The following is a 26,019-nucleotide window of genomic DNA, read 5'->3' on the forward strand; positions in this document are numbered from 1 at the left end:
TGGCTCTTCATGCTAGTAAGATTCTTTAAAGAATCCTGACATTCTAGAACAGTGCTTTCTAACAGAAATGTAATGCAACTCTCATATGTAACTTTGAATTTTCTAGCAGCCACATTTAAAAAAAAAAGGAAAAACAAATGAAATTAATTCTAATAATACTTAACTCTATTAAAAATATTATCATTTTAACAAATGATCAGTATAAAACATTCAAATGAGATTAGTTTGGATACTACATCTTTCAAATCTAATATGCATTTTACACTTAACAGTATATCTCAATTCAGACTAGCCACATTTCAAGTGCTCCATAACCATATGTGGCTAGTTGCTGTCATACTGGACAGCATAGTCCTAGAGTTTCAGGTATAAGTTTGTAAGCAGGCCCCTCTCATGTACATAAAATATGCGCCCATGTATCAAGTACAAACTTCTCAGCTGAGCTTTTAAGGCCATCTATAATGTGCCCCACTGTTGGAGTCAGGATGGTCTCCTTGTTGGTGCTCATTACCTCATGTTCGTTCCTGCCTCTGTGCTTAAGCTTTACTGTTCTCCTAACCTCCCTCTTTTCTCTTTTCTGTTCTAACTCCCAGCCTAGCTGCAGTTCCATCTCCTTATGGACTACAGCAGTTCCTACTATTCTTTCTCCAGAGCTTCTTACAGTAACAATTTATAGGCAGGACCATAAATTTAGAAATTATTGATTATATTGTCTTTGTATTATTTGCTGTTATAGATAAAATTTTTCTCTTCATCAAAACTGGGAGCCCTTTGGGAAAAATATCTATGTTGTGTATTACACTTCTCAGTCACCAGTATGATCTACCCTAGCACAGAGCCCACAGTACACACTAAACATGCTTTTTAGTGGCTTAATATGCTATTAGATGCAGTTTTTATGCCATTTCATTTGTACCTTGTCTCTCCAATTAGATTGAAAATTCCTCCCAAATCATATGGTGGTTCTTTTTATCTCCCAAATCACTTAGCACAAATCTACTAGGATTTAAATATCTAAATCTAGCCAAAATTGCAAAATACTTGACAGATTAATAAGTACTTTTGCATACCTAATCTCACTTGATTCTCATTAATCCTTTTGAGGTAGAACTTACTGATATCATTGTCACCTTATACATGGTCAGTGTGTGGCACAGAGAAGTTGATTGATTTGCTTGAAGTCACACATTAGAGAAATGCTAAAGAGCCCAAACATCTAATTACAAATGAAAGGTCTCACTTTCCAAATCAGTGGTTACCACCTATACCTCTGTTACATCCTACCCTTATTCCCTCCAAATTAGGGTAGAACCAGAGGTTTTGTTTTGCTTGGTTTTTGTAATTGATATTCTCCAGGAGATTATTGAACATCTGGCCCTGCCATGTCCAAGAATAAGCATTTGGGAACTACTCCTCAGAAATGCTATGTAAAAGGCAGACAGCTCTCTTCTCTGCTCCTCTGGGGAGAATTTCCAGGGTAAGGCATCTCTGTAAGGGATCGCCCCCACCTGCTTCTCTGCCCTTGCCTGAAAAGAGAAAGGAGTACAGAAATTGTTAAATATGTTTGAGAGAATACTATTCAGTGATAGTTCTATCTAAATTTAAATATAAGCTCTCATGTTTTTTACTCTAAAAGTCCAGTGATAATATTTGAGAACATTTTCCCTCCTCCCAGAGTGCCCCACACCCATTAAAAGCAGCATTATTAAAAACAGCAGCTACTGGGCGTGCTTAGAACAGCTCTTCTCAAGTAAATAACTTGGAATGTTTTTATTTTAGTATATCAAAGGAAGTCTGGACCACATTATGGTTAATTGACTACATATTTCCATGAACAGAAATGAAGCTATATTTTAGTTATAAGGATATGAACCACATTGTCTTTAATGCTGGATACCAGCTTTTTAAAAACAGATGAGAGAAAAGAAACGAAAAGTGAATTACATACTGAATTTCAGCTTGACTTAAAATCTTAGCTGTAGTTCTAGAGCACGGAAGTTATGGGGAAGGTAGCACTTATATTTTGGTCTAATTACAGTGATTACACCTATGCTACCCTGGCCCTATCTTTGCATACATTCTGATAAGGAAATATTCTTATAAACAGTGCTCTTTCTTTGTCTGTCCTCCCTGGAGGGAGGTAGTTAAAGCAGCCTAGGTGACTAGAAAACAGAATTCAGAAAGCTAAGCAGAATGAAGAGCCATTTCTGAAGTTCAGAAACACTTATAGCAAAGTTTATTTCTTTTGACAATTTGCATAATTGTTTTTGTGCTTCATGCAAATTAGGCTTAATAAACATTATTTATTTCAAAGCCGAACTCATCAGTTTTGGGCTTAGCTAGTCTGAGAGTGGGGTGGAGAATTCCCAGTGCGAGCACTGTCCCCTGCAACCTCCCCAGTGCTCATTATCTCAGGGAAGGGGCCCCAAGTGAAGCCACACCTAGCACCTCGTCCTCCCAGTCGGTCTCCTCCCTGTTTACTCTGCTAGTGAGAAATGGTCCAACTGGAGACATCTAAAACCTCTAAGCTGTGGGTGGCCTTGATCAAATGCTCTAAGAAGAAAAGAAAAGAGAGGAAATTTTTGATTATCCAGAAACCTTGGATAATGAGTCTCTCTGGACACTTGAAATTTCCCAAATATCTGAGTATTTGCTTCTTTAAGCCTCACACTTTTAACTTTAATCAGTTCAATTGGAACTCTGCACCAAATATATCATATTCTTCCCTGAGTTCTTAAACAAGGAACCTAATTTAACATTTTCTTGACTGAGTCACAAAAATTATAATCTGTTGTAATAGAAATACAACAGAAAGATGACCTCAGAGGTTGCTGAGACATGTAAAATGGTCGATTCATATATTAAATGACCCAGATTTATGTACGTGTGAGTCCTTGTAATGACTTTTTATAGTTTTTCTGAAAACCTCCCTCTCTATTGTCAGTGTACTTAACCACTAGCAGTCCCTTACCCCTGTTTTAAACTGCTATATTCTAGAAATTAGAGTAACAAAGGTGTCAAGAGAAGGTTAAAAGGCTCTGACAGAGGACGTAAGGGACAGCAAATTGGACTTTATTGAGTCCTACCAAATTTCTTCATTTGGGTCAACTGTATAGCAATTTCTACATGGGGAGATTGTCAGCTGAGTTCTGGAAAGGTGAGAGACTATTGTAGCTGCTCCAAGGAAGTTGATTTGAGAACTCAGAAGAATGCTAAGATGAGATATGAATCTTCCTCACAGAATTTATAATAAAATGATTTTTCTGAAGACAAAAGCCATACATGCCAATTTTAAAATCTTTAAATCATATAGATATATGCAGTGTGGAAAATGAAAGTTCCTCATATTGAATCTTCACCACCATGAAAAGACTACTTGTGAAAAATACATCAGTGTTTTTTTCTGTCCACATACTAGTGGGTTACTAAGACTGTTTTTAAAAAGTAAATTTAGTATCATACACTGCTTGTGCCTTACCACTTGATCTTTCAACTTACCGATTAATCTTGAATGTACATGAATTCATACATTTTTAGTTACTGTATTGCATTTAACCACAGCTTCGTATTCCATTAAGGAAGCATCATAATTTATTTAAACAGCTCTCTACTGATAGATATTTGGATAGCATCCAGCTTTTCAACATTGCAGTCAACACTGAAATGGACATCTTTGATTATGTATAATTGAGTATTTGGGTAGGATAAATTCTTAGATGTGAAATCTGTCATTTGTGTTAATTTCCTAGAACTGCTGTAACAAAGATCACAAACTGGGTGGCTTAAAACAACAGAAACATATCGTCTCACGGTTCTGAAGGTTAGAAATCCAAAGTCAAGATGTCAGGACCATGCTCCCTCTGAAATCTGTAGGGGAGCCCATCCTTGTTCTTCCCAGCTTCTGGTGGTTTGCTGTCAATCATTGGTGTTCTCTGCCTTACAGCTGCATAACTCCAATCTTTGCCTTCAATGTCACATGGCAACCTCCCTGTTTGACTCTATCTTCATGTAGCTATTTTCTTGCATTTGCTCTACCACTGAGCTTTATCCACCTCTTTTTTGTTGGGGGGGTGGGCATGACACAATTTAAGCCATAACATGCTAAGAGCTTTCAAAATTTTAGTAGATGTTGCCAAAGTTTCTTTCAAAAACATTATGCCAATATAGATTGTCACCAATAATGTATGAAAGTTTCATACACTTCTCACCCACCCTGGATATTACCAATTTTTAATTATTTCCTAATGTGTAAGTAAAAACTTATAATTTATTATTTTATTTTGCATTTCTCTAATTATTAGTGAAATGAGAAAATTTTCTCTTGCTTTACTGATTAGTTGCATTTTTTCCTGTAGTTTGCCACCCTTTTGTCCATTTTTCTATTCCATTGTTCATCTTTTTCTTATTGATGAGTGTTTTTTGCTTTTTAGAGGAATCAATAAATTCTTTGCTTGTTATATATGTTGTACTTTCCCTCCAACTTGTTCTTTACTTATGTCTTTGAACAGTAGCTTTTTAAAAATGGAATAATAATTGACATATACATTGTATTAGTTTTAGGTGTAACATAATGATCTCTTATATATATGTATTGTGAAACAGTTACTGCAATAAGTTTAGTTAACATCCACCACCACACGTAATTACAATTTTTTTCTTGTGATGAGAAGTTTTAAGATCTATTTTCTTCCCAACTTCCAGAATATAATACATTGTTAACTATGGTCACCATGCTGTAATGTATTACATCCCCAGGACTTACTTATCTTATAACTGGAAGTTTGTAGCTTTTGACCACAGAAGCTTATTATTTTATGTAGTTACTTTCCCCTTTTTATAATCTAGGAATTTTCATGTTTAGAAAGGCCTTATCAAAGAGGGGAGGGATAAATTGGGAGTTTGGGATTAACAGATACACACTACTATATATAAAATAGATAATAAGGACCTGCTATATAGCTATATATACAGGGAGCTATATCCAGTTTCTTGTAATAAGCTATAATGGAAAATCATCTGAAAATATATGTGTATATATATGTATATACATAACTGAATCACTTTACTTTACACCTGAAACTAACATTGTAAATTGACTACACTTCAATAACTAAAAATTTAAAAAAAGAAAGGCCTTATCCACTCCAAGATTATAAAAATATACACTCATATTTTCTTCTAATACAGTTATAGCTCCATTTGTACATTTTTTATAATCCCTTTGACATGTATTTTAGTATAAGGAGTGAAATGAGCATCTAGAATTATTATTTTTCTAAGTGGCTATCAATACTATTTGTTGATCTATTTTCCACATAGATTGGAAATGATACCTATATCACTTACTGCATTATGTGTAAAGTGCTGCATGTTTGGGGGTCTGTTCGTGGGCCGTCCTATTCTGTTCCATTGTCCTGCCAGTCTCTTATTAAGTAGGAACCACAGTATTATAGTTACTATAACTTTATAATATATCTGAATATCTGGTAGGGCTTATTTCCCTCCTTTGCTTTTCATAAATTTTCTGGCTATTATAGCTTTATTCCTTTAGATTAAGTTTAAATTTCATCAAATTCTTCTACAAATCCTTTTGTATTTTGATGGAATGACATTGACTTTATATTATAGATGAAATTTACACTGTGTATTCTTTTGTTTTCCTCTCAAAGGTAGAACTGTTTCTTCATGGATTGAAGTCTTCTTTCATATCTCTCAATGTTATATATACCTTTCTCTTTGTATAATACAGTATATATAATTTTGTCAACTTATTCTTAAGTATTTCATTTTTTTCATTGCTTTTGTGAATAAAATGTTTTCTTACATTAAGTTTTCTACCTGGTTGCTTTTGCATGCAGGAAAGTTATTGATTTTTTAAAAAATAATTAAATATGTTACTGACTAGCTTCCTGAATTCTCACATTGTTTCTAATGGCTTTTTGTTGTTTTCTTGTGGTTTCAGGTGAATTGTCATATCATCTACAGTAAGTAGAATTTTGCCTCTTTTCTTATGGCATTTACAATTTTTATTGGTTCTCTTTCGTAATTGCATTTGCTAGCTCTTCCAGAAAAATATTAAGTAATAGCATTGGTAGTAGACACACTTATTTTATTCCTGATTTTAGTGGAAATGTTTCCATTGTTTTCCTGTTATTCATGATATTGAATTATGATTTGGAATTCATATATCTATTGGATTATGAAAGTATTCCTGTATTCCTATTTTCACACGGTGGTTAGGAATATGTCACTTCCCAGCTATATACAGTTCCTGCTCTAGCTATGTGACCTGAGGCAAGATCCTTAAACTTGCTAAGATTTAGTCTGGTTATCTGTAGAATGAGCCTGGTGAACCTTCATCACTGGGTAATGGTGAGGGCTCAATGACAAAACACACACAAAGCACATCAGATGGTGCCCAGTACATAATAAGGGCAGAATAAATGTTAGCTTTTATTATTGTTACTGTTTTACTCTAAATGAATGTTCAGTTTTATTACATTCCTCTTCTGTATCTTTGAATGTAATCATGACTTTTCTCCTTGACTATTAATAGGGTGAATTACACTAATAGATTTTCTAAAATTGAATCCCCCCTAAAATGAGCTCCAGTCTATCACAGTGTATTCTTTTAATGGACTTCTGGATTCTCTTTGTTAATATTTTGATTAAGATTTTTGCCTCACAGTTAAAAGTAAGAGCACCTTAGCATAGTTTGTGTGTGTGTGTGTGTGTGATTTGTGTGATGTGAGTATGGTGTGGGTATGGTGTGAATAGATGTGATGTGGTATGGGTAGCGTGTGGGTGATTCATGTGTGAATAGTGCATGTTTGTACTTGTGTAGTGTGATACATGTGTATGTGTGAATAGTGTGTAGTGTGTATATGTGGTATGTTCATATTTATACAATGTGTGTGGTAGTATAGGGGTATGTGTGGTGTGTGTAGTGTGGACAGTGTTGTGGGGCAATGTTTGAATGAGGTGTGCAGTATATGCATGGGATCTCTATGAGGTTTTGGTACCAATGATATATTGGCTTCATAAAAAAAAGGAACTTCTTTCCCTTTTCCGTTAACTCATTGCTGAATGAGTTTAATGGCATCAGAAGCATTTCTGCCTTAAAGGTTTAAACTAATCAACTTGTTAAATGATCTGGGCAGGGGCAGTCTTTGATAACATTATCAATTTATTCCATGGTTTGAGTTTTGAAAAATCTTTTTGAGTCAATTTTGATAAAAATTTTTCAAAAATCATTCATTTGTTCTTTTTTATTAAAGAATAAAGGAACAACTGTTTTGATATTATATCAAATAATAGTGTAGTATATAATTAAAATGCTTTCCTAACACTTAATAATGAAGACAAAAAGTAAGGAGAGTTGAGAGGTGATTTTGGCACCAAGAGTACTACAAAGATAATCAAGCCGGGAAGATGGACTCTCTTTGAGATTGGATCATCTTTTAGTAAGAATGGGGAAATATGTGATTCATTGGTTTACCGCAGTTAAGTAAATAGTAAATGAATACCTACAAAATAAGTGTGATCAGTAGACTTAAATCCTTCTAAACATGGCTCTTGAGGAATATACCAAAAGGATTCTTTAGGGGTGGGAATGCTAGGAAGCTGGTGCATCAGAATGGAGCTCAGCCAAGTGTGTGCCTACTGTCAGCTAATAGAACAAGAAGGACTTCCTGGAGGAGATGGACTGAAACTAAGTTGAGAAAAGAAAAGTGATTCAAAAAGGCCAAGGATGTTATGATAAGAACTGCAGTCACGGGATAAAAACTACAGGGTGGAGGTCATGCCTGCTGGTGTGGGAAGTACAAGTACCAGGACTAGTGAGACTTGGGGTTAGCTGGTGGGTGGGCACAGAGTGTCGAGCTAAGGAGATCTGGCATGAGCCACATGTCTTTCAGAAGTCAACTGACCTCTTGTTCTTACTTGAAGCCTTATTCATGTTTGTACCTGTTGCTCTTCTTCCCCCTTGAACTTGAAGAGAGGGTGCTAAGTTAGTACGCTCAGTTAGATGACCTAAACATGGGCTGGTGAAATGTGGGGTCTACAGGCCTTCTCTCCTCCCACCCCCGAGTGTCCTGACCTCTTCTGAGTTTCCAAGTGCTGCTTCCTTGGCTGAGGTTTTCCCAGAACACAAAGTTCTGCTTGTAGGCTCCAGATACCCAGAAATGCCTCTCTCTGGCCAGTCGACTGCTTCTCCCATCTCCACACAGGACCTAGAGGAATGTCAGGGAGAGAAGGGAAGATGAGAGCTAATCATTAATTCCCTCAAGGAATCTTGCAGAGGGGACATGGACTTACCATTTCCAAATAACGACATTCTAGTTGACTGTTTTGTTCTGAAAGGGCGTTTATGTCCCTGATCCTCAAGGGAAAGTTAAAATGAAGTAGGCTTTATTTGGTTCTTTGCTCAGTTTGGAGCACCTGGAACTGCAAGGGATTTTACACCTGAATTCTGGGGCCCTGGGGGTTCTGCAGCCTGTTCTTTGTGTATAGCAGGTGCTCAGTAAGTGCCTGCTGACTTTATGTGATTGTGGTAGGTCTGGTGGGTGGTTGGCGGCAGAGATCAGACCGGGACTTAGAGCTATGGGATTGGCTTCCTGGCCTCCTTCCACCAGGCCCACCTGAACCACTCTTGGGAGGTGAGGCTGGAGGAAGCAGGCTGTGGAAGCAACTGCAGAAGTGGTGTCTGGAGAATAGGAGCAAGCCAGGGAAACACTCAGGCCTGGCAAGCATTGAGAACCAGGGTTTCCAAACTGAGATGTGTGTCATAGCAGGGGAGAGCAGCCACAGGCCAGAAACCAGAGTCTTTGCAACCAAACTTACAGGGCCTGATATTATTCCTGCCATGGCAGGATCCAAAGACGGTCCCAAGAATGGCCTTCCCAGAGGCGAAAGGCCCATCAGATGCCAGATTAGACCTGCTGTTGTTACCACATCCTCCTGACAAGACTCCAGAATATCTATAATGTTAAGGGTTGAACTTTGAGTGAACACCACCTGCTGAAGACCAAATGCTCCCTGCAGTGTTTCCAAAATGTGACCTGTGGACCAACCACCTATCTCAGAATTACCCAAGATGCTTGTTACAAATGTAAATTCCAAGGCCCCACCCAGACCTACTAATTCAGCATCTCTGGGAGTGTGGCCAGGAGTCTGCATTTTTAATAATACCCCAGATAACTCTTATTTATACACACTGACATTTGAGCTCTACCATGTGTTACTGAAACTAGTAACTAGTTCCAGGGAACACACTAGTTCCCTGGAAGTGAGTAAATGGCGATAGTAAACTCTGGCCCATATTCATTTCTTTGTTCACTTATTCATTCAACAAATATTTTTAAAGACTTATGTTCAAAGCATTGTTAGGTGCTGTGGAAAGTTAAACTTCACCAGTTAGTACTTATTTAACTAGTACTCAACTATGCTCCAGGCAAGATGCGAGGCACTGCAGATCCAACATAAATAAGCAGTTCCTGACCCCAGAACCTGGACAGGGATGGGGGCCCTCATGGGACCAATGTGACACAATGTGACGCACACTGCTGATGATGTTATGTACAAAATATACGACAACAGTGTTGGAGAAATCATTCTATTAAAGGCCAGAAGTGAAGATGGCATTTGAAGTAGATCCTGAAGAATGAGTAGAATTTTGCCTAGGGGAATAGGCAAGGGTAAGAGGAGCATGCTGAGTGGAGGGACCAACCCCACGAAAGGCACAGAGACACAAGATGCAGGACATACCTGGGGGTCCAATGAGAAGTTTGGTGTGACTTGCCTATGGGGTGCCTGCCTAGAGGAAACCAACTGAAAATGAAGCCAGAAACAGGCAGGTGCCAGGTTGGGAGGAACTGTAAATGTTATTCCAAGAGTTTGGACTTGGTACTATACCAAGAGCCAGTGGTTCCCAAACCTGGCTGTGCAGATTCCTGAGCCGTATCTACATCCAGTCTGATTCGATCTGGGGTGGGATCAAAGAGTGTATTTTCACCAAAGTCTGCAGGCAATGCACAGCCATGGTTGGGACCCACTGTAATGAAGATTGCTAGAAGGACTTTCAGTAAGGAAAGTCATTGTCACAGTTGGACTCTGGGCAAGCCTGAGACTAGAGTGAGGGGAATGAGGCACCTACGGAGCAAAATTTAAGGAGAGTTCCACTCTCAGCACTTGCAAGATCCTGAGAGTAGTATCTCCTTAAACTTCATGCCTTTAGCACTCCACTCCACATCCTAGTCCCAGCCATGACTCAAGGGACTATAGAGAGGCTTCCAAGTGGGGAGGGCAGTAGAAACAGGATAGCCTTCTAGGTGAGAAAGGATGGAGGCCTCCAGGATGGAGAGAAGATCAGAGACCCTTCCAAAGTAGCACCTGTAAGACTGGATGTGACCCAGGGCAGCAGCCTAGGAGGAGACTGAGGTTGTCTGGCTTAGGCCCTGGAGCATGAGAACCGTGCACTGACACAGTGGGCATGAAGTAGATTTGGGGAGCAGATAAGTGGTTCATTTTGAGACATACTATTTGAGGTTCTTGTAAGAGATTCTGGACAGAACTGTACCACCACTTCTTCCTGAAGATACATTCAGGTACATCCTATTGCAAGAATCTCAACAAATTCAACAACCAATTATTAAGCACTTAATATGTACAAAGCCCTATGTTAAACTGTGGGGGTGGGGGGCACAAAAAGTGAATAAGACATTACCCCAAGTCTCCAGAACCTCTTATATGCAAATGAATAATTCTAGTGCATTAGTCTATATTAGATCCAATGATAAAAGTACAGAAATAGTGCTATGGGTACCAAGAAGAAGATGTAAGAATGATTCTGGAAGTGAGGATTGGAGAAGGTTTTTTGGAAGCAAGATCTGAGCTGGCTCCTAAATGTAGCTATGAGAGAAGAACAAGCAAAGCAGAGAAAAATTTGAGTGAAAGCACAGAAGCAGGATGTGCACAGAGTATTAGAAGACTGCTTTGGAGACCATGTTCCCACATACATTTATGAAGCATCTTATGTATGCTCAGTACAATGTTAGTGTGGCAGCCATGAGAATGAACCTTATATGCATCCAGTTATGAGGAAGCTCACTGACCAAGGGCCCAAGTGCCACACTCTGAAATCCATCGCTGCCTTGTTGTGAGGGCCACACTTTTCCCAGGCTGCTCCCATGCAGGGATGGAATCTCAGGGATTCTGAGAGAAGCCCATTTCTAGAAGATACAGACTCATCTGATGGCCAGTTTTGGCTTGAGGATGGCCATCTAGGACACTTCCACCCACTCTCCCTTTACTCGCCTTCACTTCGGGTCAGATTATATTGGAGCCTGGAGACTTTCCCAGCCTTACCAGCGACTTTCCCATTTCCTTTCAATACTAGCTTTTCCAAGGCTAGACTAACCCATATAGGTATTGTGAGGGGGAATAATATCACGATGATTTCTTTTTCTCAGTTCTTGGCATATTGAATTATTCCTTAAATAACCCTAATAGGGCTCTCTGTTCAAAGGAAGTTAACAGAGAGATATTTTATAAAAAGAAAACATTTCTGAAAAAGGACAAATCACTCTGCCTCTTGATGCTTTTGTGTGTATCAAGATTTCTCCAAGGGGGGTGTGGCTGGAATGAAACATGTTGGTAGCCCAGCAATAGGCTCAGCGGGGTGGTGGCTGAGCACAGTACTGAGCTGCGGAATTTCTGCTGGCTGCTCAGTCCTGCCTCATTGGCTCTGTGCTTTCTCAGGCAGTACATGATGGATGTTTTATAAGGTGCTCTGATTTTCCAAAAATCATGTTGGGTAGGGAAGCTTTGGAGCCAAGCAGGCCTTGGTTTAAACAGCAAATGAGCAACTTTCTACATAACCTCAAACTGGTTCCATAACCTTTCTGAGCTGCTGTTACCTCACCTACAAAATGGGGATAGCACATGGCACATGCACAGTTACTTGGAGGACTGGAGATAAACTGTAGTGCACCAGGCACTCTATAATTGGGACTTCTTATGTCTATTAGTTTTATCCAAAAAATGGGGTTGAGTTTAGCAGTGTAGGGTGGAATGCAGTCGAGGTCACACTGGAGAATGTTTCAGGATAAGGATCCAGGGTTTCTCTCTATCACTGCCAACAAGAGGAAACAGCTCAGAGATCAGAATGAAGATCATCCAACAACCTAATACTAGGGATTGCCCTTTTGAAATTCTTAATTTTGGCTATTAGAGCCAGAACCTTCTGCAGATATTAGTGTGGTGTTTAACAGCACACAAGTTTCTGCTTCATTCCATCAGGATAGACGCAGTGTTGATTCAGTGGACTTAGGTGTTTCCATGCCAGGTATCTCTCAGCACATAGAATCATAGATTCATTGTTCTGATTCCCAGCAGAGGGCAACTCCAGTTATGTGTGCACTAGCATGCAACCTATAAGCCTCTGTGGTGGGTTGAAGATGGCTAAAAATTCTTCTATCTTCCTTCCATAGATGGGTGGGTTTCGTTTCCCCTCCCCTGATGCTGAGTTGGCACAGTTGTATTAGTCAGAGTTCTCAGAGAAACAGAATATATGTGTGTGTGTGTGTGTGTGTGGAGAGAGAGAGGAGATTTATTATAAGGAATTGACTTACATGATTATGGAGGCTGAAAAGTCTCAACATCTGTCATCTGTAAGCTGGAGACCTAGGAAAGCCAGTGGTATAAGTTCCAGTCTGAATCCAAAGACCTGAGGACCAGGAGCACTGATGTAAGACTCAATCCAAGGGCAGAGGGACACCAGTGTCCCCGCTGAAGCAGTTAGGCAGAGAGAGCAGATTCTCCCTTCTGCCTTTTTGATCTACTGAGGCCTTCAGTGGATTTGATGATGCCCGCATTAGGAAGGATGATCTGTTTTACTCAGTCTACTGATACAAATGCTAATCTCATGCAGAAACACCCTCACAAACATACCCCAAAATACTGTTTAATCAAATATTTGGGCATCTCATGAGCTGGTTGACAGGTTACATAAAATTAGCCATCCGAGAACAGTGAAAGGAAAGCTTTGCTAGTTCTGGGCTAGCCTTTAAGAGAACAGGCAGATTCCTCCTTGCTCTTTTGGAACCCTGAGTAGCCACAGAACATGTCTGGCTGGCCTGCCAGAGAAACCATGTGCAAAGGCCCTGGGATTATGTGGAGAGAGGACAGCCAAGCCAACCTTCCAGCCACAGCCATTCCTGCTAAGACCACAGGAATGTGAGAAAAGCCACCTTGGACCCTCTAGATCAGACTAGCCACAGCTATATACCCTGAGCAATCCCAGGCAACCCCAGGTGGGGCAGAAGAATCACCCGACTGAGAACTGCCAAACTTCCAACCAACAAAATAGTGAAATCTAATAAAATGGTGGTTGTTTCAAGCTACTAAATTTTACAGTAGTTTGTTATACAAAAAGAGATAACCTTGAAGAAAAGTCTGCACTTGGAACTCCCTTGGTATGGCACCCATGCTACCCTAAGAATTTGAGATGACTCAGCGCCCCGAACACTTTACTAGACTGAGAGTTCGAGACTTTGAGCGACTTTGAATTTGTTGCCTGCTCACCATCTCAGAGCTGAAGGTGTGTGTAGGGGGAATACGCAAAAGGATGCTCCCAGGCTCACTCTAGAAATTGATTAATTTCCTTCAACTCTAACCTTCTCTCTTCTGACAATTGTTTTTAAAAGTGGAAGACTAGGATGGAAGAGAACAGAAAGAGAAAGAATGGAATATAGAAAAAAGTGAAAATGGAAAGAAAAGGAAGTTGGAGTTCTCAGATTGAATGGCGTCTGCTCAAAAATAAAGAAATAAAATCAAAACCTCCAAGCAAAGAAATGAGCCAATTCTCGCAACACCTATTCATTGTTCAACACCAACCACACATTAGAGGATAAATTAAGACAAATAGCTAATGGTGAAGAGAACTTCTTTATTCTCGGTTTCTATTTGACATCAGTTTCATTTATTCATTCATTCAGTCCACAAGCATTTATTAAATAATTGTTATCTGTAGGAGAAACTAAAAAAATATGGTATAATTGAAATATCCTACTTCACCCATTTGCAGCAGATGATAACTCTTCAGAGGTTTGATTTCCAGAATATATAAACAGCTCATACAACTTAATAACAAAAAGAGAAACAGCCCAATCCAAGAATGGGCAGAAGACCTAAACAAGCAATCCTCCAGTGAAAACATACAAATGGCCAATAGGCATATGAAAAAATGCTCAATATCACTAATTAACAGTGAAATGCAAATCAAAACTACAATGAGGTATCACCTCACACCAGTCAAAATGGCCATCATTATAAAGTCCACGAACGATAAATGCTGGAGAGGCTGTGGAGAAAAGGGAGCCCTCCTACACTGTTGGTAGGAATGTAGTTTGGTGTAGCCATTATGGAAAACCATATGGAGATTCCTCAAAAGAATAAAAATAGACTTACCCTATGATCCAGCAATCCCACTTCTGAGCATATATCTGGAGGTAACTCTAATTTTAAAAGATACATGCACCTCAGTGTTCATAGCAGCACTATATACAATAGCCAAGACATGAAAGCAACCTAAATGTCCATTTTTAAATGACTGGTTAAAGAAGAGGTGGTATATTTATACAATGGAATACTACTCAGCCATAAAAAAGAATAAAATAACGCCATTTGCAGCAACATGGATGGACCTAGAGATCATCATTCTAAGTGAAGTAAGCCAGAAAGAGAAATAAAAATACCATATGATATCACTTATATGTGGAGTCTAAAAAAGAAAAAAGAGGACACTAATGAACTCATCTACAAAACAGAAACAGACTCACAGACATAGTAAACAATCTTATGGTTACCAGGGGAAAGAGAATGGGAAGGGATAAACTTGGGAGTTTGAGATTTACAAATGTTAGCTATTACTTATAAAAATAGATTTTAAAATTTCTTTTGTATAGCACAGGGAACTATATTCAATATCTTGTAATAACTTTTAATAAAAAGAATATGAAAATGAATATATGTATGTATATGCATGACTGGAACATTGTGCTGTACAATAAAATTATGCACCCCCAGAATGGAGGAAATCCATTCTTCTCTCCTGGGGATCCCTATCTGTGATACATTCAAGAAGCCCACAAGTACTTAGCCAGATCACTTCAAAGAAAATCCATTCGACAGCCAGAAGAAACTGTTCTTCACCACTGTTGCTGTAGCCATGGCTTCACTGTAGAGCTGCTGAAAACAGGGAGTCCATTCTTTCACCTAAATAAATGCTACAGTGGGTAAGGTCCATGCCAGAAAAAGTTGAAGTTAATGTGTCCACCTTGCCACCAAAGCCAGTAGTTCACTACTGGCCCTGTGCCTTGAGAAGTCGCCATTGAATCTGAGGTTCACTACCAATTTGGCAGTGATTTTTCAGAGTGCAGGGTGGACAAGAACATTCCTTCTTCCAAATGCATCATCCACTTCAGGTGCATCAGGCACCAGTGTTATAGATCTTTAGGGAAAGAGCCACATACCAAAAGTCCTCCCTGCTAAGGAATGCCAGGGAAGTTCCAAAGTAACCACAAGATATACCCCAAATCAGATCTCTTCCATGAATCATCAGATCAGATTCCCAAAGAGGAGAGGAAGTCCTTCCCTCCCCAGTCCAAGCCTGCTAATTTTCCTGCCCCGGTGTTAACTTGTCATCCCCTATGGTTTCAACAGAGAGAGTCCTTGGCCACTTCATTACAATAAAACATTGTCTCCTCTCCTTTGGAGAGGGTATACACATACAAAAACGGGTAACAATAAAGGAGAATACTGCATCAAATCATAGAACTTTAAGATTAGAACAGACTCCAAAAAGGGTTGTAGTTCAACCTCCCCATTATGCCAACAGGGAAACAGAGGCTCAGAAACTTAACCAATCTGTGCAAAGCCAGGTATAGCATTTGACAGTTGAATTCAAATCCTCAACCCAAGCTCATTCCTCCAGATTTTCACATAACTGCTTCTCTTGGCCTCTAAATGAAACTAAAAGACACTTAAATAATTTGGGGGCTTTACTTTTTTTCTTTGCCGAAGAGAAACGGAAACATTCCTTGTTAAGCCAAGGCAGGGTCTGACAGAGCTTGGCAGCTGGAAGTGTCTTTCTAAATCTGGAAACACAACATCTCCTTCGAAAAGTGGGAGCAACAATTTGTGCCTCTTAAATGTGAAGAAACGTATTTCTTTGTGAGAAAAAATTAACTGCAGTGAAATTGCTGAAGAAAAATATTGGGCAAGACAGTCAGCAAAACAAGAGATACTGAGTTTGTCAGAACATCCAGTTTATTCATATGCCAAAAAGGGGAAAAATACCAGCAAATTATTTTCCATTTGCAAATATGTTTTGTTAATTTTCCCAGAAGATAAATATACAGGAACTCATGAGTTACAAAAATTGAATGCCCAAGTATTTCGTAAAGAGAACAAGCTGAAATTGGGCTAAAGAGGAAAAAAAGATTCTTTGTTCACTTTACAAGAAAATCTTCCCACCATCACCATCCAGAATCTTTGATGGGCTGAGTCAAATACACAAGATCACTGATTTAGGGGAGATGTCAGTTTAAGACATACACTCATTTATTCACGTATAAGAATGACATGAAGGAAATGGCAATAATGCCTTCCATTCTACGCTCAATTTTTGAAGTCTTTGTGTTCATTTTTGCTTTAACACCAGATTTCTAGATTGGATGGCTGGATGATACAGTCAATCACATGGAGAAAGGCTCATCAATTCTGATTTCGACCTTGTGTTTCGAGTATTTTTGGGATCAAATTCTTCTAATCATTGGATGAAATGATCTCTTTTACTGGTATGAAACTTGGTGCACAGCTTGCCAGACACTTTGTTTTTGGGTCTTTCACTGAATCGCTTAGCTTTTTGCTGTTCTTCCTCCCTTTTTTCTTACCTTATTGCTGCATCTTGAGAATAATATGCCCTCATGATTGAATGACATACTCCTCTCCTGGAATATGCAGGTCTGGTCCAGCAGAACACCCATTGTGTGTTCATGTGGAATCATTCAGTTTTGTGTGTTCCATCATTGCACATTCGCATGCACATTGTCTTGCTTTTTTTATTTTCCTCCTCCTTTTCTTTTGTCATAGTCATGATATAGCTGCACATCTATGATTAACTGAAATGGTATGGGACTGATGATTAAGGGAGAAAATTCTAGAATTAGATCTGTTCACTAGAATTGGGGACAAGACAGCAGGTACATATACCGGGGGTCTAGAGCCAGCTGAAGATGGGAAGTTCAGTCTGCAGGCAAAGCAGAATGTGACAGACAGAGGGCCAGGTCAATATTGGCACCATAGGATGTAACATGTACTGGGTGCAGTTTGTACCAGAGTGGTACGGGGAGATGGTACCATTGCTCCTAACAAGGACAATCAGAAGTGTGCAGCTACTACGCAGAGTCCAAGGCATTACTGAGGCACCAAGGAGACGGCAGCAGCATCTGGTTACCAAAGCTGGCCTCAGGCGGAAAGTGGACCAGCAGTCAGGGTGAGCCTGAGGCCCCCTGGAGCTTCTTCAGCAGATCTGCCTCAAGTCCAGGAGCTGGGGTAGGATAGGCAGTGGAGAAGAGAGGCATGACGGGGGAGGGAGACTTGTGCCATTGGGGGAGGCGTCATCTGTTGAACCTGACATCTCCCAACTGGACTTTGACAAATCCCCTTGAGGGCAAGGACTGTTCTGCTCCTCTGGCCTCCAGAGGGCACATCCTGGGTGCTTAATAGGTGCAAACACAATTGAGTTGAGGTAAAGGGCCATCTTCAGTTAATTATCCAGAACCCCATTGTAACAAATAGCTTCATGGATTTAAGGTACTGCAAGGGCATAGTTGGTCTCCAGAAGAGGAACGGTTGTATAAACAGAAGCCTGACTGTGCAGATGATAGTGATTGACAGGTATGTACTGACAAGGACCCTGCTGCTTATGTAGGTTGCACAGATGCAGACTCAGCAGCCTTCCAGCTTTCAGAGGGGCTTCACCAGCCCTCAGTGCCCTGCTGTCCATGCAATGATACCATTAGGTTGTCTGAGGAGCCTTTCAGGGCCTGCAGAAGCTCCCTTCCCATTCTCTTGGGAGGGGAACAGGGCATATTATTTCCTTAGTCCTCCATTCTGTTCTGAAGACTCTCTCGCTTAGGACTGCCTGCCTGCCAGGTAAAAGTAACCTAAGAACCCAGCACATTCTTGAGTGCTCACTGCGAAAGTAAAGGGAAGATCAGTTTCCCAGGATCAGTTCCCAGATACACAATCCCTAGAGGGCCAGATTTAGTGATTCCTGCAGTGGTTCAACTCAGTAACCCCTGGGTCCACTCCACACCATCAGTACCCTAAATTAGGCAGGGCTAGGAATCTGTTCTATTTATATTCTAGACATTATTAGGTCACCTACACCTGCCAGAGAAGACTACAGGAGAGATGCATAGTTTCTGCTAAAAGTTAAGGGCTGGTAGCAGCCAACTGGTTGGACATAATAGACATTTATACCAAAGTTGTATTTTTTTCCGGACAGAAGTGGAGATAAACAAATTCTGCCTGAAGCAAATTTGTGAGACTGAGAAATCAGTGAAATTTGCCTTGGGTGTCTCCCATCTCTTCTGTTTCCCCTCAGTGACCAAGCCCTCCCTCCCATCACTGCTCCTTCCTGGTTCTGGGTGCCTTCCTGAAGTTTCAAAAAAAAAACTGATAACATAATTAAACTTAACTGTCTCCTTCACATTACTGTGGTAACTGCCCCAGGTATTTGCATTTTAAAATCTTTTATTATGGAATGAAACGGTTTCTAGGTCTTCCCCGGAAGGGATGTTTAAGCAATATTAAGCAGGTGGAGAGGTTTTTTAGAGCAAGAGAGTTTTTCCTGGTTTCCAAAATTACACTGCGCTGTATCAAAGGCTGGCTGGTCCCAATGTCAATAATTGACTATAAGTTTGCTTTAGATGCATTAGGTGCTGCAAAGTTACTTGAAGGAACATCCTGGCTCTGTTCTCCCAGCCTCCTCCTCACCCCATACACCCCTATTCCTCTGCTAAAGAGAATATCCAACATTACAAGCCTCTATGAATTACTAAAATATTTTCGTACATGTTATCTCATTTAATCCTCACAAGAGTCCTATGAGATAAGGACTTTAATTATCCTAATTAAAATGGTAATTCCACTTAATACTGCTTCTAAAAATTCCATTTCCTTGACTCAGTGTCGCTACACTCTCCAGCACTCTCCTCCCCACAACCCCAGCTCACTGCTCCTCCTCAGGGACCTTTGTGGGCTCCATTTCTCCCTGGCCCTTAAACATTGGGGTTCCCTGGACTTTTGCCCCACTTTACCCCTGGCCATCACATTCATTCAGGAACTTTAATTGCAGTGTGTATGGCTCGACTTTCATGGCTACTGTCAGAGCCTAGCCCACTCTCTGAGCTCCAGGCCTGTTCAACATTTCTGCTCGGATATCTCACAAGTCCCTAAAAATCCATATGTCTAAAACAAAATGCATAATCTACCCCTACTCATCCACTACTCACCATCACCGCTGAAAAATTTGCCCATTGGACGCTGTTCATTGAGTCCTCTGTCTCCATTCATTGGCCAAGTTATTTTAATGGTCTCTCACCTCCACTATCAGAGTCACTTCTCCATTTAGACTCCTGTAGTGCTCCCCCAATTAGGTTCCCCTTATCCTCTTAGCTGTCTTTAACCCATTTGCCATAGGTAACCTGAAAAGGTTTTGTAAAATACAAATCTCACCAAGCCAAACCTCTGCTGAAAACAGAGGTAGTAGTTAGTAGTTGGCCTGACTATTGTTGGGGACTTATAAATATGGATCCCAGTGCTTAATGTGGCTTCTGAAACTCAAGGAAGTATGGTCTCTACCCAGCGTTCCAGCCTTTTCTCACCCCACTGTCTGCTTCACCATCAACATTCCTGCCCCTGTAGCTTCTTTTTGTCTCCTTGGAAGTTCAGAGGTTTTGGTACCTCAGGACCTTGGCACTATCTGTTCTCTCACCTAGCTAACTCTTAATCATCTTCCAGATCTCAACTTAAAATATCACTTCCCTAAAGAGATCTTTCCTGATTTCTTAGACAAGGCTAAATCCCCTTCGGATGTGCCCTAATAGCACATAACCCTCATCACAATTGAAATGACTTATTTAATGTCTGTCTGCTTAGCTAGACTGCAAACACCACAAGAGTGGATTTTTTCCCCCAATATCCAGCACAATGCCTAACACACACTCAATATTCAAAAAATATTTATTGGATTGAATTAAGTGACTAGCCCAAGCCAGGTTAGAAATGTCAAAGTGATGACATGAACCCCAGTCTATCTGTCCTATCTGACCCCAGAGCCCATTTTCTCTTACTTTCTTCCCTCACTGTGCATCCCTCTCCTCCCACCAATTCTTAGATGCCCTGGGATGGTGGTCATGTGATCATCCCTTAGTAGAAGGAAATCTCAGTCTCTTGTTTCAGAATCTGCTACCTCCATATCCCAGTTGGTGAGGACCAGGGAGCAGTTCAGGGACCCCACTAGTGTGGTGGGATATGTTTTGGTTTAAAAATATGTGCACAAATTCTTTAATACTCCCCCTTTTAAGAAACGGAGATTAATTCCCTTACTCTTGAGTGTAGACTGGACTTAGTGACTCACTTTGAACAGATAATTTTGGCAAAAGTGATCATCTGTAACCCCTGAGACAGGTCATAAAAGACAGTGCAGCTTCCACTTTGCATTCTTTTGGATCACTCACTTGGGGAAGTCAGTTGCCATGTCATGAGGATATTCAAATAGCCCTATGGAGAAGTCCATATGATGGGAAACCAAGGCCTTCTACCAACAACCAGCAAGAAACTGAATCCTTCTGCTAACTGAGCTGTGTGGGTCAGTTGTTTTGGAATCAGATCTTCTAGCCAAGTCAAGCCTTCAGCCGACTGCAGTCATGGCCAACATCTTGACTACAACCTTATGAGACCCTCTGAACCATAACCACCAAACTAGGCTGCTCCTAAGTTCACAACCCCCAGAAACAGCTGAAAACACCAAACACTTGGGGATCATTTGTTATGCAGCAACAAATAGCTAATACAGAGTAAAAAAGAGAGAGATGGTAGGATCAGAGCATGTAACCAAACCATAGAGGCAGTTCTTGGGAATAAAGGACAAGAGAAGCTATTGTGTAAAAGCTCTTTGTCTTTTTAATGGATATAATTATGTCATGTTGCACATAACAATGCTGAGGTGGAAAGTGAGGTATTAGAGCAGAAGGGAGACAGAGAACCCTGCTAGGCAGTGAAATAGAAGTGAGCATCCAAACATGAGCCCCAGACAACCTGTGGCCAGTAACACAAGAAAGGAGATGGGAACTATGAGGCAAATGGTGCCAAATGTAGCATCCATAACCAAGCACTGAGCCACAGGGGGGATATCTAGAAGTGGGAGCCAGGACACCAAACTGCTCAGAATTAGTGACACATCTACACATCTGAGATCGCAACTGGAACAGGGCATGGAAACAGAGGATTCTGCCTTGGACCTTCTGCTCCAACTGACTGAGTTCCCACACACTGCATACATACAAGTTTCTGCTCCTAAAGTACCTTGTAGTGGATGCTGCTGGGCCCCACCCCATCCGCTTTACCAAATAAGTGTTAGCTGATTACACTCACAGCTGCCTGCTCTCTGGAGAATTGTCCTCAGCTAAATGTTTTGTAGTCACCTATTTCCCCACCAATAGCCCTCAAGCAATGACTGGCATGGCATACAAAAAGCCAGTGCCCTTGCTTGAGATGAGACTAACTCTCTGATACTATTTATGCTCCAGAGCTTCTCCACGGAATTAGATTTAAGCTAACATCTAGTTGAGACCACAGCCCCTACCTCATCCTGCTTCTCTCACTCCCCTTTCCTGACCATAAATCACTTAAATAATAAATCCCTTGAATAAGAATCCCCAATTCAGGATTTGCTTCTAGGGAACTTAATCTGTAACACACATTAAAGACACCTAGTACTTTCTGGTGTGTGTGTGTGTGCACACACGCACACACGCCTACAGACCAAGTGCTCGTCTACCCTTAAAATTCATATTCAAGCCCTGACTTCGAATGTGAAGATATTTGGAACTGGAGCCTTTGGGGATAGAGGCCCCCAGGATGGAATTAGTTAGTGTCTTTACAAGAAGAGAAAGAGACCAGAGTTTCTCTCTCTCTCTCTGCCTTGTTTGATGCAGCAAAAAGATGGATATGTGCAAACCAAGAAGAGAGTTCTCACTAGAAACCAAATCTGCCAGCACCCTGAATTTCCCAGCCTCCAGACTGTGTGAAGTAAATGTTTGTTGGTTAAGCCACCTAGTCTGCAGTATTTCATTATAGCAGCTCGAGCTGACTAAGGTTGTGTATGTGATTGTGGTGATAATGAAAGAATATCTATAAATCAGGGAAAGTAATAAAAATTTCCCTGCTTAAGGTGTCCATGACCCAATAGAATGAGAAGACAAAATAAAGCAATTTGGTTAAATGGCTTAAAAGAAAGATGTTAGTAAGTTATCTAAATGTTTATTGATTGTGATAAGTTTGTACTAGCAAAGCTAGGATAGCTTTTCCCACAGTCTCTTTCTCTGTATGGTTCCATGTTAAAGCTGTCTAAAAGAAAAATTTAAATAAGATTTAGAAGGCAGAAATGAAGCAGCAGTACTCTCTGAAAGTTGTTGTGGTTGGATGCAATGAGAGATACAGAAATGCTGATATATTCTAGATTAGCCTGGCTCTTCTGACCTCGAGCTCTTCTTCTTAGCTGATGACCCTGCTGACCAACAGCAACCCCAGGCTCACCATTAGATGCAAAGACCATAGCTTACATAGACTTCTCCACCAGCTTTCCCAGGAAGCTGGATGTGCCTGGCTTCCCAAGTTCCCTAGCAGGCTGTAATTTGTCCAATCATGCCAATGTGCCAGGAAGGTAGATTATTGATTTTCTCTCATCTTCCGTATCCCCAAATTTTCCCATAATTTTGAAATGTCTTACACCTATAATCCATTCTTTATTCCATAGTACTCAAGGTAGTCTGCTTCCCTGATTGAGCTCTGATACCCTGATACACTCATAGACTGATTATATTTAATTGCCATATTGTACAGCAACTAGTATATATTTCATTAAATGGTTGTCAGATCAATTTTGTTGATGTTGTTTTTCACTAGGAACAATACACTCTAGAGGTATGTTCAACATTTAGAGCATGCTACTCTTTTAGCACAGTCACCTGAAGAGAACTTACAAAAGAATGAGTTCATTGAAAAAACACTGAGACATTGGCAGACATCAGTAATGTAGAAACAGTGGAAGATTTTCATTTAGAAGAATGACACATTTAGATTTTCAATTTCCTTGCAGCAGAATATTTGCAATGTGGAAAAATGAGTTGTAGAGAGCTTTAGAGTGGAAGTAGGGAACCAATTGGTAGGATATTGCAGTTGTCTGGGCAAGAGATGATGGTAGATTGGACCACAGTGTTGGCAGTAGCAGTGGAATGAGGAATCTTTGTCTGCTAGAAGACAATCCAGGGCATAGATAATCATTTCAAAGGGAGCAAATGTATCTTTGGCTCTGAACCCCTATCATAGAATGACTAAGACTTTTAACCTCCCAAATACCTACTAATCCCTTGTGGAAATCCCAAATGGATTATATGTTATTTAACTTAATTTTTTTTTTGCTAGCACTACTTAATTTGTTTTTGTTCAACAACACCTGTATAGTCCTTGCTATCTAACCACTGTTCTAAGTGCTTCTCAAAGATTGATTCATTCAGTAATCCTTACAATAGCCGCTACTGCAGTTTTCCTGGCATCTTCAGTTCAAAACAAAACTTCCATCATCACTGCCATTGCTGCTTCTATCTCATATGTTGATCTGGATGATGGAATTTTCTTCTATTCCTGTAGCTGCTGTTACTCTCTCTGACATGGGGAGGTATATCAGTTGGGCTTTGCATTGCAAGCTACAGAAAAGGGCTTAGGTTATTTAAGCAGGAAATTGATTTTTCTGTAGAATATACCACCACTTACCCCTCTGAGTATGCCACATCTACATGCACCTTTGTTTCCATACTTAAATGCTCACACACAAACACACACAATTTCAGCTAAATATAATGCAGCTCCTCTTCATGATAACCAAAAATATACTCACCTCCTCCCTGAAGGGAGAAAATCCAAAGTTTCACCAGAAAATTCAATCTTGCATGCAAGATTTCTGGGTGATGTCCATTTCTTCTTTAGTCTGATACAATCCCATATTGACATTCTACAACCTTTGGACTAAAATTTGCAATTAAACACCACAAACACACCTATATGGAACAGTGGGGAAAAAAGAGAAGAAGGAACAGTATTTGTTTTATACACAAGTAAAGAATTATGGATAGAAGCTACAATTTTATAGCTGTTTTTTTCAAACCAAGATCTCATCATAGCTCATGAATTGCATTTGATCATTAGTAGACCACTGCGTTTTCAAGGGATTAACCTCCCACTTTTTGGCATGCATATGTGTCTAAAGTAACTGCTACTTCTGAATCTGTGGCAGATTGTATTTTCCAGATATACCCACACTTTATATTTATCTCATCCCACATGCTCTTCTTATAATGTGATTGTCACTCCTCCCACTAAGAGGTCAGATCTACACTTCCTCTCCTATACTCTGGGTAGGAACTTATGGTTACTCCAACCAAAGAAGTACAGTGAAGTAATTCTATGTGACTTCCAAAACTAAGTCATAAAAAGGATGCAGTTTTTCTCCCTCTGTCTTTCTACACTTGTCCTTGGAACCTAGCTAGCTAATAGCCAGTATCAGTTGTCAGGCATGTGAGAGAAGAAGCCTTCAGATTATTTCAGCTCCAGCCCTTGGAGTCTTCCAGGTGAGGCCCCATTCATCAGGGTACAGATGTAAGCCTTCTACTCTTTCTTGTTTGAATTTTTGATCCACAAAAACCATGAGAAATAATTATTTTCATCTTAAGCCACTAAATTTTAGGATAATTTGGTATACAACAATAATTACTAATCACAGCCTTATGTCATGATGTCATCAATAGACAAACAAGAATGATGTCCTGTGGGATAAGGATATGGTCAAGGTTCAGTGTAGCAAATATGTTACAGTGACAAAAAGTTGATCTGTAGTGAGATAGGACAGTAAAGTTGTACTGTTGCCCTTGCCAAGTAAAAGCAACCTGTCTCAGGTACTTCTGTTTGTTGCGCTGAGGGGAAAAAACATTTACCAGATTATTAGCTGTGCTCTAGGCATCAGTGGTATTGATTTGCTCCAGCAAGAACAGTGCATTTGGAACAAAAGTTGCAGTTAGAGATAGTAGCTAATTAAATTTATAATTGTCCACTTTCATACCCCAAGACCCATCCATCTTCACTGGCTAAAACAGAAAATGAAATAGGAATGTGGTAGGAAGTACCACACCTATATCTTTCAAAGTTTTGATGATGGCCCTGAGTTCTGGAATTTCCATCAGAAATTTATTCACCTATCTAGTCAATAAATATTTATTGGGCGCCTGTTATGTGTAATCATTGTCCTAGGCACTGGGGATAGAGCAGTGAAAGGAAAATCTCTACCTCTAAGGAAGGAGATTACATTCTAGGGAAGAAAACAGACCATATAAAAACAAACAATTGTACAATATATTGCTAGGTAGTGATAGGTGCCATGAGGTAATATTACTTTACTTGGCCATTACTATTATAATAGCCTATACTCCCTGAGTCAGGGAGTTAATGTGAGGATTCTTCCATTTGCTAAGGGTGTCTAATTCTATCTATATCTTTAGGCAGTGGGGAAATAATCATGGAAGAGAGTTTGGAGTCCTACAGGACCTACCATAAGATGCACTGGGTCAAAATTCCATGTAACACCTAGCCCTCATAAGTCTCAATAGGAATGGAGTT

General features: G+C 40.1%; 1 long non-coding RNA gene across 1 annotated transcript; it reads right to left on the reverse strand.

Annotated features, from left to right (window-relative positions):
• Window positions 1-1,385: 1,385 nt before the first annotated feature.
• On the reverse strand, window positions 1,386-24,393 carry LOC140690867 (uncharacterized). Its single transcript, XR_012066199.1, has 3 exons — window positions 24,248-24,393; window positions 8,099-8,231; window positions 1,386-1,526 (listed from the first exon to the last, which is right to left on the reverse strand). It is a non-coding gene; the product is annotated as an uncharacterized lncRNA (long non-coding RNA).
• Window positions 24,394-26,019: the final 1,626 nt, after the last annotated feature.

The sequence above is a fragment of the Vicugna pacos genome, chromosome 32, assembly GCF_048564905.1.
Source record: "Vicugna pacos chromosome 32, VicPac4, whole genome shotgun sequence".
Classification (NCBI taxonomy): Eukaryota; Metazoa; Chordata; class Mammalia; order Artiodactyla; family Camelidae; genus Vicugna; species Vicugna pacos.